General features: G+C 42.6%; 1 protein-coding gene and 1 pseudogene across 1 annotated transcript in view; both read left to right on the top strand.

Moving 5' to 3' along the window:
* The window catches only part of KIRREL3 (kin of IRRE like 3 (Drosophila)), a 241,687-nt gene that overhangs the window by 81,869 nt on the left and 143,685 nt on the right, over positions 1-16,133 (top strand). The gene's annotated exons all lie outside the window — the stretch shown is intronic.
* On the top strand, positions 12,729-14,138 carry LOC102872817 (annotated as a pseudogene).

The raw sequence follows: 16,133 nt of genomic DNA, 5'->3' as shown, positions 1-16,133 counted from the left end.
GAAGGGAATAACGTGAAGGGAAGGGAATAACGTAAATAAAAGATTATATAAAACACAATATGCATGCATGAAATACATGTATGTGAATGATAAAAGCATTAATTTAAAAAAAAAATACCAGATGGGAGTACTCCAAACGGCCACCAAGGCCAGCCTTTCTCCAGCCCCACCTCCAGCATCTCTGATTTCAGCACTGGACAGCCTCCTCACCTTACCCCAGTTCCTGGTTTTATTGACCCTCAGGTGATCCCACTCCATCACTAAATGGCTGCTTCTCCCAAAGGCCAAGCTGTGTCGCCCTGTCATGGGCCAGCATCTTTGCCAGTGTCCAGCACCCAGGCCCGCAGGTCCAGGAGAGACCTCTTGGTCAGTAGACATGCATTCTTGCCCTGATCCAGCTGTGAGTGTTGCACAACTGTGACCTCGCAGGATGCACTTTCTCCCTGGAAAGACTACGGAAAGCTAGAGAGATGAAGTAAGAATCCCTTCCACAAATTGTCCATGACTCTCCATGGACTAAGGTAGGCCCTGAGGGGCATTGTTCTCCAGTCCTCTTCCACTGCTCCTGAGAACAAGGGTAAGGAATCCTTCAGCTGCTGTAAGCAAGTGTGACCATGACCAGGAGCTGCAGACAGCTCCTCAGACCACACAGCTTGGCCCAAGTCAAGACCCTGGCTCTGCCATCAGCTGGAATTTGAGGGCTGGCAGTTATGGAAAAAAGGTGTTCTATGACTTGCCTGTAACCTTCAGGGTGCAGCTGCCTACAGAAAGCCTTCACCCACTTCATCCATCTTAGGGTTGGCTCCCAACATCCCAGCAAGCCTGAAAGAGCACAGGCAAGAGCCCACATCTGCCCTGAGTCCTCCCAAGTTGGAAAGTCCACCCGGTCATGTACAAGGCTTCCTGATTGCATTTTAGTCATATCTGTTCACACACATGGACCCCTCAGAAAAAAGGCGGGTGCTCCGGCATGCACAAACATGTACGCACATGTGTGCATACATGCACACATGCATATACACCCACGCACACACACACACACGCTTACAGATTCAGCAGGCAGAGCCGTCCCTGGATCCATGGCCCCAAGGTAGGAAAACACAGGGGCACTCAGTGAAGGGATGTGGTCACTGCTGGACAAGAGGCTTAGTGACTTGGCAGAAGTCTCAAGTGGCAACTCCTCTTCAGGCATGGAGAAGAATGGAGTAACAGGAGCATGTGGTCACAAGATGAGGGCTGCTTCACTATTGATCCACTGTGACAAACAAGGGGAAGAGCAAGGGTCAAGGCACCCCGAGAGGGAGGAGCAGGGCCAGCCAGCCCCTTCCATGACCACAGAGCCCCTTTCCTGGCTCACCCTCCTGAGGTCCTCTGACCCCTGGATCTCTGGAGTCAGTCCTGGGGTGAGCCTCAGAGGCTGCAGCCAAACAGGGAGACCTCCAGACTAAAATAACTCCATATTTCTCCACTCTGACTTCAGCCTGGGCCTGAGATGAAGTTTTCATGGCAAATTATGGATTTAAAGCTGGCAATGAAACTCTATTACAACATGAAATGAGAAAGGAAAATACTACTAAACAGAGGCCTTCACCAGCAGTAAGAGGTTTAGTGATAAAGGTGAGTTGCATAACCAACAGCAGGCCACAAAGACCACAACCAGGAGCAGCCTGGAGGAAGAGGCAAAGGAAAGGGACAGAGCCCTGGGAGAAGAGGGACAGAGCCCTGGAGGGAGGACAGAACCCTAGAGGGAGAGGGACAGAACCCTGGAAGGAACAGAGCCCTGAAGGGAGAGGGACAGAGCCCTGGGAGAAGAGGGACAGAGCCCTGGAGGGAGGCTCCTGCCCTCAGCCCACAGGAGTACATGCAGCGGGAGCATGTGCAGTATGACTATCCAGCAACTAGGACAGGCCCAGGCGTGGGCAGCTCCCTGCAGGGTCTTTGCACAACAGGGCAGCAGTGGGGGTAGCTTTAGTTGGGTGCCCTGATGCTGTACTGTTTTAACCTGTACTGTAAGTCTAGTTGTTGTTGTTGTTGTTGTTGTGTACCATTAAGTCAGAACCGACTCATAGCTGGCCCTCCAACAGGTTTTCAAAGGCTTAAATCACACAAGAGGAGAGTTCCAATCTTTCTCCTGCAAGAGCAGCTGGTGGATTTGCAACCACTTGCCTTCAGGATTGATGATCCTTAGCACTAGGCAACCACGGCTCCCTAATGAACACATAAAAAGAAAATTAAATATAAAGTCAAGTAGTAATTTGTAGACTTGTGAAGAAAAACAGTAGAAATACAACAAAGACCAACTTTCAGATTCATGGGTCTAAGTTGATAATAGTCAGAAAGTCATGCTCTTTCAAAAATGAGGACTTTTCATTAGATCACTCATTCTTCACTGTGTATACACTCACTTTGAGTAACACCTAATTTTAAAATTTATCTTTCTCCTCCGTTAAGTACTAATCCACCACATTTAAAAAACTAATCTATTTTTAAAACCTAATCTATAAACAATATCTTTCTGCTAGCATTCTAGAATTTAGAACTCTGGATTTATAGAATTATTCTTTTTAAACTGGCTATCTGTGTAGCTCTTGAAGCCCCAGCATCGTCCAAGGCTGTTTTTCTCACTAGTCTCCAAGGCAGAACTGCTTGAGTTTCTGGACGAGTCCACATGGAGAGTCTAGTGGCTGCAGTTGATGATGTGAGGGACACACTAAGGACAAGAGCTGGGCCTGTGTGCAGCACATGTGAGGAGGGGGACGCTGGGCGTCAGCCAGCTCTAGAGCCAACGGGGGCGCTGTGATGACATAGGACGATGCATAGGGTTTTCAGGGGCCTGCCCTTTCAGAAGTGGGTGGCCAATCCTTCTTCCTAGTCTGTCTTAATCTGAATGTTCAGATTTAGAGGAGTATCTGACAGACAAGCAATTTGTGGACGTACTTCATGGCAGCCCCCAGCCCTTCACCCAGGCCAACACAAGGTCAGGTGAAGCAGTAAGCTCCCTGGCTTTGGAAGTATTCAAGCTGAGAGAGTTTTCCCACATTCCCATTGCCAGAGGGAAGAAATTGGTACACTCTTGGAGTTGATATGGTGGCAGTAATCATCCTAACCCTGGAGTCCAGGGAGAGTTGGTGGGGCTAGTACAGGGGATGGGAAGGTGCAGCAAGCACAGCCAGAACCTGAGGTTGGTTTAGGATAGGTCCTTCCTCTCCAAGTGCCCCCTAATGCGACCTGTCATGGCTAAGACATCAGCCTCTATTGAGTAGCTCTCAGCTGGAGTATGCAGACATGGTCACATCTGCACAGGGATGGCATGGTCACAAGGGGACAGAGTGTAGCTAGCTGGAAAACATTAACTACTACTCAAAGCTTAGACACCCTGCAGCCTTCCTTACAAAGCCAGAGTACACCACAGACTACCACCTACAAGAAAAAGGAAACCCGAATTTGAACTCAGGCCTCTCAGCTCCAACTCCCTTCCTGTCCTGCTGCACTATGCCCCTGCCCTTCTCTGAGCTGGACTCTGAATTACAGCTGCCCAGTGCCTCCCATATGAACAAAAAGCACAATGCTTGTCTCCACAGCCTTGGGGCCCACATGCTAGGGAGGGGCCCAAGCAGTGAGTCAAAGTTTCCTGAAGACCCAGCAGATGCTGGGCCCAGTGCTGCAGAGTCCATTTCCAGCCCTTCCATGTCATCGCCTCAGTCCTCCTCACCACTGGATTTCTAAAGGTGGGCGTGATGCATGGGCACCCAGGATTCCACACAACTGACACCATTTCACAAAAACAAACAACCGAATCACACAGCCCAAGAAGTTTGCCTTCCAAAAAGGTGTCACATTTTCACAAGTCATTCAAGGTGTTTGTAAATGTTTATATAAAGGAAGAACTTCCCATATGTAAATGTGTGGGGAGTTGTGTTCACAGCTGAGAAGTAACTGGATGACACCACTGCAGCCTCCATGGTGGCAGCAAGGAACAGGGAGAGGCCTGCTCGCCACAGCCATGTCCCCACAAACACAGACCTCCTCCACTTAGTCCCCTCCTCATTCACACACATCCACTCACTATGACACAAGAACATGATTTATTGATGAGTCAGGTCAGGTCAAAAAGAAGTGGAAACATTCTGGGGGCAACACAACACCAGGAGGGGAAAGTCACTTACCCCAACTCTGCCAATGCTTGCAGGGGATATGTCCCATCTCCCCTCCAGACCTGCTCCCCGACACCAACTAGGTCTACTGAAGACAAAAGGAAAGACTCAGAAAATATCCCCAAAACAGAGCCTTGGCCACATAATTTCAGAGATGGAGCAATCACCAAGATGCAGAAATAAAGGGTTTAAATCATTCATTCCGACAGATGCGCATTGTAGCATTATAGCATTGCAGTTTTACATTTAGAAGATTTAAATTACCCAACTGTTCTTTTTCAAAATTGTTTTGGTTACTCTGGATCTCTTGCATTTCCATGAGAATTTTAGCATTTTAATATCGCCTTCTACATGCTGTATGCTGTTCTAAGAACATACAACAAGATCAAACAGTATGCATGCCTTCATGGAACCTACATCCTAGCAGAGACAGACTACACAGAAAACACGGAGTGTATAAGAAAATGTTGCACTTTACTTAAAGGTGCTTAGTGCAATTAATAGGGACCTGTGGTGGCCTAGTGGAATGAACCTGCATTGTCAATCCAAAGGCAGATGGTTCAAATCTGCCAGCTGCTCTGTTAGAGAGAGATAGATAATCTGTTCCCATGCCTCTGAAAATCCTGTGGTCTGCTGAGTTGGTTCTGACTCAAGAAGACAAAGAAAAGAGAGAATATGAGGGATTGGGTTCCTGGAAAGAAGGGAGAACTGAGTGATCAGAAGAACCCCATGGAAATTTTATCTTTATTTGTTTTCTTTTCCTTCATATTTTAAGGGGAGAGGCATGCTGGTGGTGTAGTTTATAGGGAATTGCACCTCTCTGATGGTTTGGATCCACCAATTGCTTTACTGAAGAAAGATGGACAGTCTCCTCCCTGGTGTGCAAAAACCTTCCAAAAATCCCCCAGGTGAGTCAGCTCTGACTCAACGGCAAGGCATGTATCTTATGTTACACATACATATACATATACATATACATATACATACATACATACATACATACATACATACATACATACATACATACGTCAGAACCATAGTTGACCCTCCAGTGGGTTTTCAGAGGCCATTAATTGCACAGAAAGAGATTGCACATCCTTCTTCAGTGGAGCACCTGGTGGCCTTGAAGTAGAGTTTCTTGCCACTAGGCCACCAGACATAGAGATGATAGATGATAGATAGATTAGATAGATAGATAGATAGATAGATAGATAGATAGATAGATAGATAGATATAAATAGAGATGTATATGTTGTTAGGTGCTATTGAGTCAAGTACGACTCATAGCAACCCTATGAACAACAGATGTGAACCCTGTCCTACCCTAAGCCGTCCTCCCAGTCCCTGACACAATGAAGCCCATGTCTGAAGTCACTGTGTTAATCTACCTGGTTGAGGCTCTCTATTCTTCAATATCCCTCCATCTTTCCGAAAATTATGTCCCTTTCCAAGGTATAACCTTTCTTCACAACCTGCCCAAAGTATGTGAGATCAAGCTTCATCATCTTTGCCTCCAAGGAGCACTCTTACTGTACTGTCTCCAGGATATATCTGTTTGTTCTTTTGGAAGTTAATGGAAAATTCAGAACTCTTCTCCAACACCACAGTTCAAAGGTATAAATTCTTCAATCTCTATTCACTGTCCAAGTCTCAGATGCATAGCAAGTGACTGAAAAGACCATGGCCTAAAACAGGCGCACCTGAGTCCTTATACTGACATCATTGCTCCTCAGTAATTTGGAGAAGTGCCTGACTACAGACTTATATGCACTGACAGTGTAATATGTCTCCTGACTGCTGGTACCAAGTATGTTGATTGTGAATCCAAGTAAGATGAAGTCATTGACAATTTCAATCTTTATTCCATTTATCATAATGTTGTCTATTGGTCCAGTGGTGAGAACTTTTGTTTTCTTGTCATTCAGATGCAATCCATATTGAAGGCTGCAGTGTTTAACCTTCTGCAGCAAGTGCTTCAAGTACTCCTCACTTTCAGCAAGGAAGGTTGGGTCATTTGCATAACATAGGATATTGAGTCTTCTTCTACTCCTGATACCACATTCTTCTTCACAGAGTCCAGCTTCTCAAATAATTTGCTCAGGATACAGATTGAATAGGTGTGGAAAGAGAATACAACCCTGATGCACTCCCTTCTTAATTTTAAACCAGGTAGTGTTCCCTTTCTCTGTTTGCACTACAGCCTCCTGGTCTACATACAGGTTTCACATGAGCCTGATTAGGTGCCCAAGGATTCCCATTCTTCTCAATGTTAGCCATAATTTGTTATGATCCACACAGTCAATTGCCTTTACATAGTCAATAAAGCACAATTAGACATTCTTCTGGCATACTTCGCTTTCAGTCAGGATCCAAATGGCTATTCCTAACAGGATATTGCTGTGCCATGGCCTTTTCTAAATCTAGCTTGAATATCTGGCAGTTCCCTTCTATGTACTGTTCTAGCCACTGTTTCATGATCTTCAGGAGTATTTTGTTTGTATGTGATATTAATTATATTGTTCAATAGTTTCCACATTCTGTTGGATCACCTCTCTTGGCAATGGATCTCTTCCAGTCAGTCAACCAGGCAGCTATCCTACAAATTTCCTAGTACAGACTGATGAGCATGTCCAGGGCTGCATCTGTCATGTGAAACGTGTCAATTGGTATCACATCAATTCCTGGAGCCTTATTTTTTGTCAATGCCTTCCTTCAGTGCAGCTTGAACTTCTTCCTTCATTACCTCTTGCTCATATGGTACTTCCTGAAATATTTCCATATCAACCAATTCTTTGTGGCACAGTGATTCTATACCTTTACTGAGGTATATACAAGTTATGTACCCTAAGATCCACCCATTTTAAGTGTACAATTTTTTTTTTTTTTAGTTTTGTGTTTTATTTATTTAAGTTCAGGCCTTGACTGCATATTTCCGCAGTGGGTACAGGCGCTCTTTTCGCTGCTGCTTCTTGGTCTTCAGGTTCTCCTCATGCTTGTTGAGCCTTCGGCGCATGGCACGTGTTTTCTTGGGCCGCAGATCCAGGGGTTTGTACTTCTCGCCCTTATAGTATTTTCTGAGGTTCTCCTTCTGAGTCTGGTTAATAACAGTGAGAACACGGGCAATGGATTTTCGGACGACTCGGATTTTGGAGAGCTTAGAAGCCGCACCATCTGTCACTTTGGCGACGTGCAGCTGGGAAAGCTCCACCTTCAGATCGTCCAGCTGTTTTAACAGCTCCTCCTTCTTCTTTCCGCGAAGGTCCCGAGCCTTGATTTTGGCCATGGCTGAGCAATAGAACCTGGCTGTCGCCTGATCCAAGCCCAAGAGAAAAGAGCTAAGTGTACAATTTTTTAATAACTTTAGAGTTATACAACCATTCCATCATCACATGTTAGAACAGCTATTGAATGTGTCGATTCACATTTCCACTCTAGCTGAAGGCAACAACTAATCTGCATTTGTTTCTCCTCATTTGCCTTTCCTAAATAGATTCAACAAAGATTTAGTCTTTTGTTGTTTCCTTGCTGAAAAATATTGTTAGCATAATATTTTTGAGAGTCATTTCTTTCCTGACATGTAACAACGGTTCATTTCTTTTTCTTGCTGGCAGTATTACACTGGAGCTGGGGGTTGTAATGGTGTAGGGATCTGTGTTGCTAACTCAAAGGCTGAGTAGACTGTTCAAATCCTCCAGTGCCCCCCAGGAAAAAAGATGGGCCTTCTCCTACTGTGCACTGTGTAATCTGGGAAATACTACCTAGAGCATCAACTATGGGTCAGTTCTGACTCAATGACAGTCTGTGAGTGTCACCTAGAGGAACCCTGGTGGCTGCTAACCAGAAGGTGTCACCTCTCTGGCATGTAGAACAGTCTCAGGACAAAGCTGGGCCTCTCCTATTTAGTTAGATTCAGAGCCTCAGAAGCTCGATTAAACCTCTCTGTGCATTTAAATGGACTTTGTGGCAGTGAGGGGATGATACATCGTTTTATTTATTTGCTCATTAGTATATGAGCAATTGACTGCTTCAAGTTTGTGGCTGTTGTAAATAATGTCTATGAAGATTTATATGCTAGAAAATACAGTCATATATTGGGCAGAAAAGATGATCACAGACATCCTGGTTTTGTGTGGGTATAAGTTTGCCTTTTTCCTAGATATAGACTCCTAGGAGTGGTACTGTGAGCTGGAATTGACTTGACAACGCACAACGAGAGTTATCAGTGACACAGAACCTCTTTTTATGAGGGAAGGCCCTCAATGAGGTGGAGGTGACTGTGGCAGTAAGGGTGATGCATGACCAGCAGCGTTCTCTTCTGTAGGAACTGGCCTGGCAGCATCTAAGAGCATCAGCCATTTTGTCACCTTATAGGTGACCTCTCTTTGAAGCTTCTGCCCACTTATTAATGGGGTTATCTGCCTTCTTCTTATTGGGTTATAAAAGTTCTTTATACAGTCTTCATAAGAATTCTTAGTCGGATATGTGATTGGCAAGTCTTTTTCTGTTTGTGCCTTGTCTTTTCATATTTTTTTCCCAATCTGTGCCCATTTTATGTGGGGTATTTGCCTTTTTATTATTAAGTTATAAGAATTCTTTATATATGGCCTAGTGGCAAGAAACTGAGCTGCAATCCTGAAAATAATTGAACATAGTTCAACATATCTTTTTTTAAATTTTTATATTAATTACAATTAAAGTTTACAGAGACTTTGGATTTTCATTCATTCATTCTTGCACTTTTCTCCCTGCCCACTCCTCCTTCCCAATTCACTCTTCTTTTTGAAAAGTAAAAGAGAAAATTCTTTAATTGTTATACAATCCCTCCCCCCAAGTCCACTCCACTATGCAGCCTTCGTTCTGGACTCCTGTCATGACAGTAATATCTAATCACATATCCCTTTTAATCAGTTCTCTCCGTCTGTTTCAATGCAGTATACATTATTCATCCCCTCTTTCTCAGTCTCCCCTAACCCCAATGTCAGTCCCATTTTACAAGAGTGGCACTATGCAATATTTGTCTTTGTGTGTGTGTGTGCGTGTGTGTGTGTGTGTGTGTGTGTGTGTGTGTGTGTGTGTACCGTCAAATCAGCTCTGACTGGTACAGGAGGAGATTGCCCCTCCTTCCCCGGCAGAGCATCTGGTGGATTCGAACCGTGCACCTCTGAGATTGTAGTTGCAGCTTCTTGCCACTAGGCCACCAGAGCTCCCCTAATATTTGTCTTTTTGTAACTGAGATATTTACTCAGTTAGTGTCCTCCGGGGTCACCAATTTTGTGTATTATTTCATGAGTTTCTTGGTTTTCAATGCCACATAGTATTCCATTGTGTGAATATACCAGAGCTTCTCCTTCCATTCTTTTGTTGATGGGCACTTGAGTTATATCCAAATGTTTGCTGTTGTGAACAAAGCAGCAATAAACATCAATGTGCATATGTCTGCTTGGATGGCAGTTATGGTTTCTTTAGGGTATATTCCCAGTAGTGGAATTGTGTGTCAAATGGTATTTCTATTTTCAACTTTTTGAGAAAGCACCACACAACCTTCCATAGTGATTGCACCACTTTACACTCCCACTAACAGTGAATAAGAGTTTCAGTTTCTCCACAACCTCACCAGCATTTGATGTTTGCTGTTCTGTTAAATTTTGCTATTCTTACTGGGGTAAGATGATATCTCATAGTTGTTTTGATTTGCATCTCTCTTAGAGCTAGGGATTTTGAACATTTCTTCATGTGCTTGTTTGCCATCTGAATGTCTTCTTTGGTGAAGTGTCTGTTCGTATCCTGTGCCCATTTTTCAATTGGATTATTTACCTTTATCTTATTGTGGTGATTGAGTATTTTATAAATTCTAGATATAAGTCCCTTATCTTACATGTCATTACCAAATATTTTTTCCTAGTCTGTGGCTTCCCTTTTTACCCTGTTGGAGAAGTTTTTGGGATGTGCATAGGTATTTGATTCTTAAAAGGTCCCATTTATCTATTTTTATCCTCTCCTGCTTATAGATTTTTCAGGATGCTTTGAAAATTGTTTATGTTGTGGATTAGGACTTCTAGGGTTCTCCCAAGCTTTTTTTTAATGAAGTTTATAGTCTTAGTTTTAGTCCTCGGTCCATGATCCACCTTGAGTTGGTTTTTGTGTATGGAGTGAGGTGTGGGTCTTGCTTGAGTTTTCTGCAGATAGTTTTCCAATTTTGCCAGCATCATTTGTTTAAAAGGCTGTCATTTACCCACTTGACTGATTTCATCTCCTTGTCAAAATCAGTTGATCATAGGTAGATGGGCTGATTTCTGGATTCTCAATTCTATTCCATTGATCTATGTGTCTGTCATTGTGCTAGTACCACTCTGTCCTGACCACCGTGGCAGTGTAGTAGGATTTGAAATCAGGGAGTGAGATGCCTCCTGCCTTGTTTCTCTTTCTGAGGAGTGTTTTGCTTATTCAGGGTCTCTTTCCATTGCAAATGAAATTGGAGGTTGCCTTTTCCATTTCATTGAAGAATGGAATTGATATTTGTATTTGTATTGGAATTGCATTGAACATGTAAATTCCCTTTGGTAGTATTGTAATTTTCACAATATTGAGTCTTACTACCCATGAGCAAGGGATATTCTTCCACTTCTCAAGGACTCTTTGTTTCTTGTAATAATGTTTTGTCATTTTCTTTGAATAGATCCTTTGTGTTTCTGGCTATATTTACTCCCAACTATTTAATCTTGTGACTAGCTATTGTGAAGGGTATTGTTTTTCTTAGCTCCAGTTCTGTATTCTTTTTGTCACTGTAGAGAAATCCAACTCATTTTTGTATGTTGATCTCTTATCCTGCCCCTTTGCTGAATTGGTCAACTATGTTCAATGGTTTTCTAAGTATACTATCATATCATCTGCATAATTTTACCTCCTCTTTGCAAATTTGGATACCTCTTATTTCCTTCTCTTGTCTCATTGAAATTGCTAATACTTCCAATACAATATTTAATAGGAGAGGTGATAGTGGGCATCATTGTCTAGTTCCTATTCTCAAAGGGAATACCTTTACTCTCTCTCCATTGGAAACAATATTCTTTTGCATATATACGTTTTACTATGTTGAAGAAATTCCTCTCTAATTCTATTTTGCTGAGTGTTTTAATCAGGTAAGGGTGTTGGATTTTGTCAAAGGCCTTTTCTGCATCAGTTGATAGGATCCTGTGGTTCTTTGCTTCATTAATGTGAGGAATTACATTGATTTTCTTATGTTAAACCATCCTTGCATACATGTTATGAATCCCACTTGGTCATGGTGAATTATTTCTTTGTTGTATCATTGGATTCTACTGGCCAGGATTTTATTCAGGATTTTTGCATCAACGTTCATGAGTGATATTGCCTACACTTTTCTATTTTGGTGGTTTCTTAACCAGGCTTTGGTGTCAAGGATATGTTTGCTTCATAGAATGAGTCTGGGAGAATTCCATCTTATTCTATTTTCTGAAATAGTTTATGTAGAATTGGTGACAGTTCTTCTATGAATATTTGATAACATTCACTTGTAAAACCATCTGGTCCAGGGCTTTTTTTGGCTGGAAGTTGTTTTATTACATTTTCAATTTCTTTTTTTTTAATGAGCCTGTTCAGGTGTTCAATTTCGGTTGGTGTCAGTTTAGGTAGATTGTGAATTTCTAAGTATTCATCCATTTCCTCTTGTTGTTGTTGTTGTTATTAAGTACCATTGAGTCGTAGGCAACTCACAGTGACCCTATGAATGAAAGTCCTCAACACTTGTGTGACTTTCATCTTTTCTCCAGGTTCATAGGGTTTCTGGAGGCAAGCTATTAACATAAGTGGATGCCACTTCTGCTTCTAAGCTTGTTTTAATCAGGGAAATCCACCAAACACTGTCCACCATGGGTAACCATTATTGCTTTTGATACATCAGTGTCACAGTGTTCAGCTTCACAGCAACCACAAGTTATCTCCATTTCCTGTACGTGTCCATTTTATTAACCTTTTCCAAAAACCAGATCCTAGTTTTGTTGAAAGTTTCAATTGTTTTTCTATTTTCTATTTTATTTATCTCCTCTCTAATTTTTACAATTTCAGGTTTTTTTAGAGGGTGTCAGGTTTCTTGCTGCTTTTTTTTTTGGAGGGGTGGGACATGTTGGGTTAGAGAGTCAGTGGTCATTTTTTTCCCTGCCTTTTGATATGCTTGCTTATTGCTATTAATTGACCTCTGATTGCTGCTTTGGCTGTTTCCCAGAGATTTAGGTAAGTGGTGTTTTCATTGTCATTTGGCTCAAGAAACTTTTTAATTTCATTTTTTATTTCTTCTAGTACTGACTCATGTTCAAGCAAGGTGTCAGCTTCCAAATGTATGATATTCTTTTTCCTCTTTTATCCTCTCATTATTAACTTCTAATTTTGTTGCATTGTAGTCTGAGAAAATGCTTTATATTATTTCTATGTTTTTTAATTTATTGATGCTTGCCTTGTGACCTAAAATATGATCTATTGGCTCCGGCCATCGGTACAGCACAGCATCTGCTCCTTTCTTAAAGCAGACCTACGAGTCTGTGCCACCATGTCGCCATCATGAGTTGCAGCTACAATGATCAGTTGCAGTTCTTGGACAAAATCAACAAAAATTTCAGGAGGATAAAGAAGCCTAACATGCTGGTGGAAGAAGATTTCTACGTTAATGATTCTTTGGAGAAATTAATGTTTGAAGAGTTACAGAATGCCTGTTGAGGTGGTGGTGGTGGTGGCTTCCTGCCAGCCATGAAACAGATTTTCAATGTGGCGGCCCTACCTGAGATTATTCATCGTTCTCTTGGCCTCCCCATTGTCCACTAGGGTTATGAATTTGCTGTTGGGACTGTGGTAGCCTTTGATATGAATGGCCCTGAAGCCAGAGTCTCACCTGGTGGTGCTCAGCCTGTGAAGGGGCAGCTTGCCCAGGCTATGTTTGATTGCATTCCCGTCGGGGTGGGGTCAAAAGGTCTCATCCCAATGAATGCCAAAGACTTGGAGGAGGCCTTGAAGATGGGTGTGGACTGGTCCTTGAAGGAGGGCTATGCCTGGGCTGAAGACAAGGAGCACTGTGAGAAGTATAGAAGGATGCTGCAGGCCGACTCCAACAAGATCTCTGTCAGGGCCAAAAAACGGGGCCTGCCTCAGTTGGGGACCCTGGGTGCAGGCAACCATTACGCGGAAATCCAAGTTGTGGATGAAATTTTCAGTGAGTACACTGCTAAGAAGATGGACATCAACCATAAGGGGTAGGTGTGTGTGATGATCCACACCAGGAGCAGAGGCTTGGGCCACCAAGTAGCCACAAACACACAGGAAGCTATGGAGAAAGCCATCAAGAGAGACGAGATCGTCGTCAATGGCTGCCAGCTGGCTTGTGCTCGAATGGCCTCCACTGAAGGTCAGGACTACCAGCAGGGCATGGCTGCGGCAAGGAACTACGGCTGGGTAAACCGCTCCTCTTGCCAAGGTCTTCAACACAACCCCGGATGACTTGGACCTGCACGTGATCTGTGACGTTTCTCACAACATTGCTAAGGTGGAGCAGCACATAGTGGACGGGAAGGAGCTGACACTGCTGGTGCACAGGAAGGGCTCCACCGGGCTTTCCCTCCCCTCCATCCCCTCATCGCTGTGGATTGCCAGCTCACTGGCCTATTGGAGGCACCATGGGAACCTGCAGTTATGTCTGACAGGCACTGAGCAGGGCATGACGGAAACCTTTGGAATCACCTGTCACGGAGCGGGCCGTGCATTGTACCGAGCAAAATCCGACATAATTTAGGTTTCCAGGATGTTTTAGACAAGTTGGCAGATATAGGAATTGCAATCCGTGTTGCCTCACCCAAACTGGTTATGAAAGAGGTTCCTGAATCCTACGAGAATGTAAAAGATGTGGTGAACACTTGCCATGATGCTGGAATCAGCAAGAAGGCCATCAAACGGAGGCTGGTTGCTGTTTTCAAAGGATAGAACTTTGGCCACCAAACATCACTAAGCCCACCAGCCCTGAAGTGGAAGTGGACTGAAACACTCTTCAGACATCAGACTCGCAAGACCTGACTTGTTCCAGTGCGCAGCCAGGACTGCCTGTCCCAGTATGGCTGACAGGAAGCTGCTACTTCCTGGAGCTGGTGTTACATATAAATAACCTTCCTGCCTGAGTCACATTACTCTTGTTTGGAAAGGGTGAAATTTGCTTCCTCTTTGGTTGTTCATAGTTTTTTAGGAGAATTCTTTAGGGGGTGGGATGGTGAAGAAGCTTTACTCAGTCTTGTGAATTTTTTTTTCAGACTTCATTTCCTTACACCAAACTCTGTTTACATCCCAGGACTGTAGGGCAGGACATCCTATTCACTGTTTTCTGTCTTCTCTGTTAGCGTATCCATTCCTCCCAATCATCTACCCACCCAGCCCACCCACACACACTTAACAGAACTCTAAATACTAACCCTTTTACTGGAAGAGTCCGATGGTGATGAGGATGTTAGATGAATGAGGCATTGGGCAAACTAAGGAGTGGCTGCTGAGGCATAAAAATAAGAGCCCAAGAGCATGGTTTTCATAGCCTTGCTGCCTTTCAAATTCCAAACACAGAGCAGAGCTTTGGCGTAAGCTCTGTTTATAGTTATAGGTAACTATAAAATGGCATCCACTGATCTCGCTCATTAGGCCTGGGCTGGCAAGTTCTTCTTGAGTAATGCGTTCTAGGCAGTAGCAGAAGCCCTCACATGCTGAATGCTTGTACATTTATGACTGAATTCTTACAAAAGCACTAAGTGACTACAGCTGGGACATTAATGGCTACTGTTAGGTTAACTAATCTTGTACCACTGAATCAGATTTCATGTTATGTGTTTGCATCACTTTGAAGCTGTTAGAGGACTGTAGTTATAAGTTACTAAAGGCCTTGGTTGAATCTGAACAGCCAGTAAAGTAGAAAAAAATCTAATAAATTTACAATATATTTCTAAAAAAAAATACAATCTATTCTGGAGCATGTTCCATGCATATTGGAGAAGAAGGTATATTGTGTTTTGGGGAGGGTGCATTAGCCTACAAATATTTATGAAGTTGTTAGTTTGTTGTGTGGTTTAATTCTTGAGCATCTTTGTTGAGTTTTTTCCAGTAGTTCTGTGTTTTCTTGAGAGTGATGTATTGAAGTCTCCAATTATTATAGTTGTGTTGTCTATTTCCTTTTTCAGTTTTGTTAATGTTTATTTTATATATTTGCAGGTCTTTCATTTGGTGCATACATATTTATTATTGTGATGTTCTCTTGTTCTATTGATCCTTTAAGCATTATGTAGTGACTTTCCTTGTCTGTAGTGATGGTTTTTACACTGAAGTTTATTTTATCAGAGATTAATATCGCTACTCCTACTTTTTTCTGGTTGCCATTTGCTTGGTATATTATGGTCCCATCCTTTTATTTTTAGTCTTTCTTCGTCTTCATTTTTCAAATGTGTCTCTTGCAGACAACATATTGAAGGATTTTGTTTTTTTCAATCCAATCTGCTACTCTTTTTCTCTTCAGTGGTGCATTCAAACCATACACATTCAGTGTGATTATTGAAAGGCAAGTTTTATTGCTATCATTTTGTTGCGTTCTTTTTGCTGTTTTTGCTACTTACTTTGATCCATCCTGCTTTCTGTGGCACCTCGGTAAGAAGGACATCTCTCAGTGTTTCCTGAAACACTACTCTTATTTTCACACACTCCTTTAAGTTCTGTTTTTCTTGGAATATCTTGATCTCTCCTTCATATTTGATGGACAGTTTTGCTGGGTACAGTATTCTTGCTGGATAATTGTGTTCTTTGAGTGTTTGATGTATGTCCTTACACTGTCCTCTTGTTTGCATGGGTTCTGCTGAGTCTTTTCATTTTCTTAAGGTTGCTTCATGAAACACGAAGTTTTTCTTTTTTTTTAAATATTTTAATTTATTTATTTTTCATTTCAATGAACAT

This window comes from Elephantulus edwardii, unplaced genomic scaffold (assembly GCF_000299155.1).
Source record: "Elephantulus edwardii isolate Elephantulus edwardi_28Jun2011 unplaced genomic scaffold, EleEdw1.0 scaffold00333, whole genome shotgun sequence".
Lineage (NCBI taxonomy): Eukaryota > Metazoa > Chordata > Mammalia > Macroscelidea > Macroscelididae > Elephantulus > Elephantulus edwardii.
Note: the sequence above shows the minus strand (reverse complement) of the source record. Positions and strands in the feature narration are given on the sequence as shown.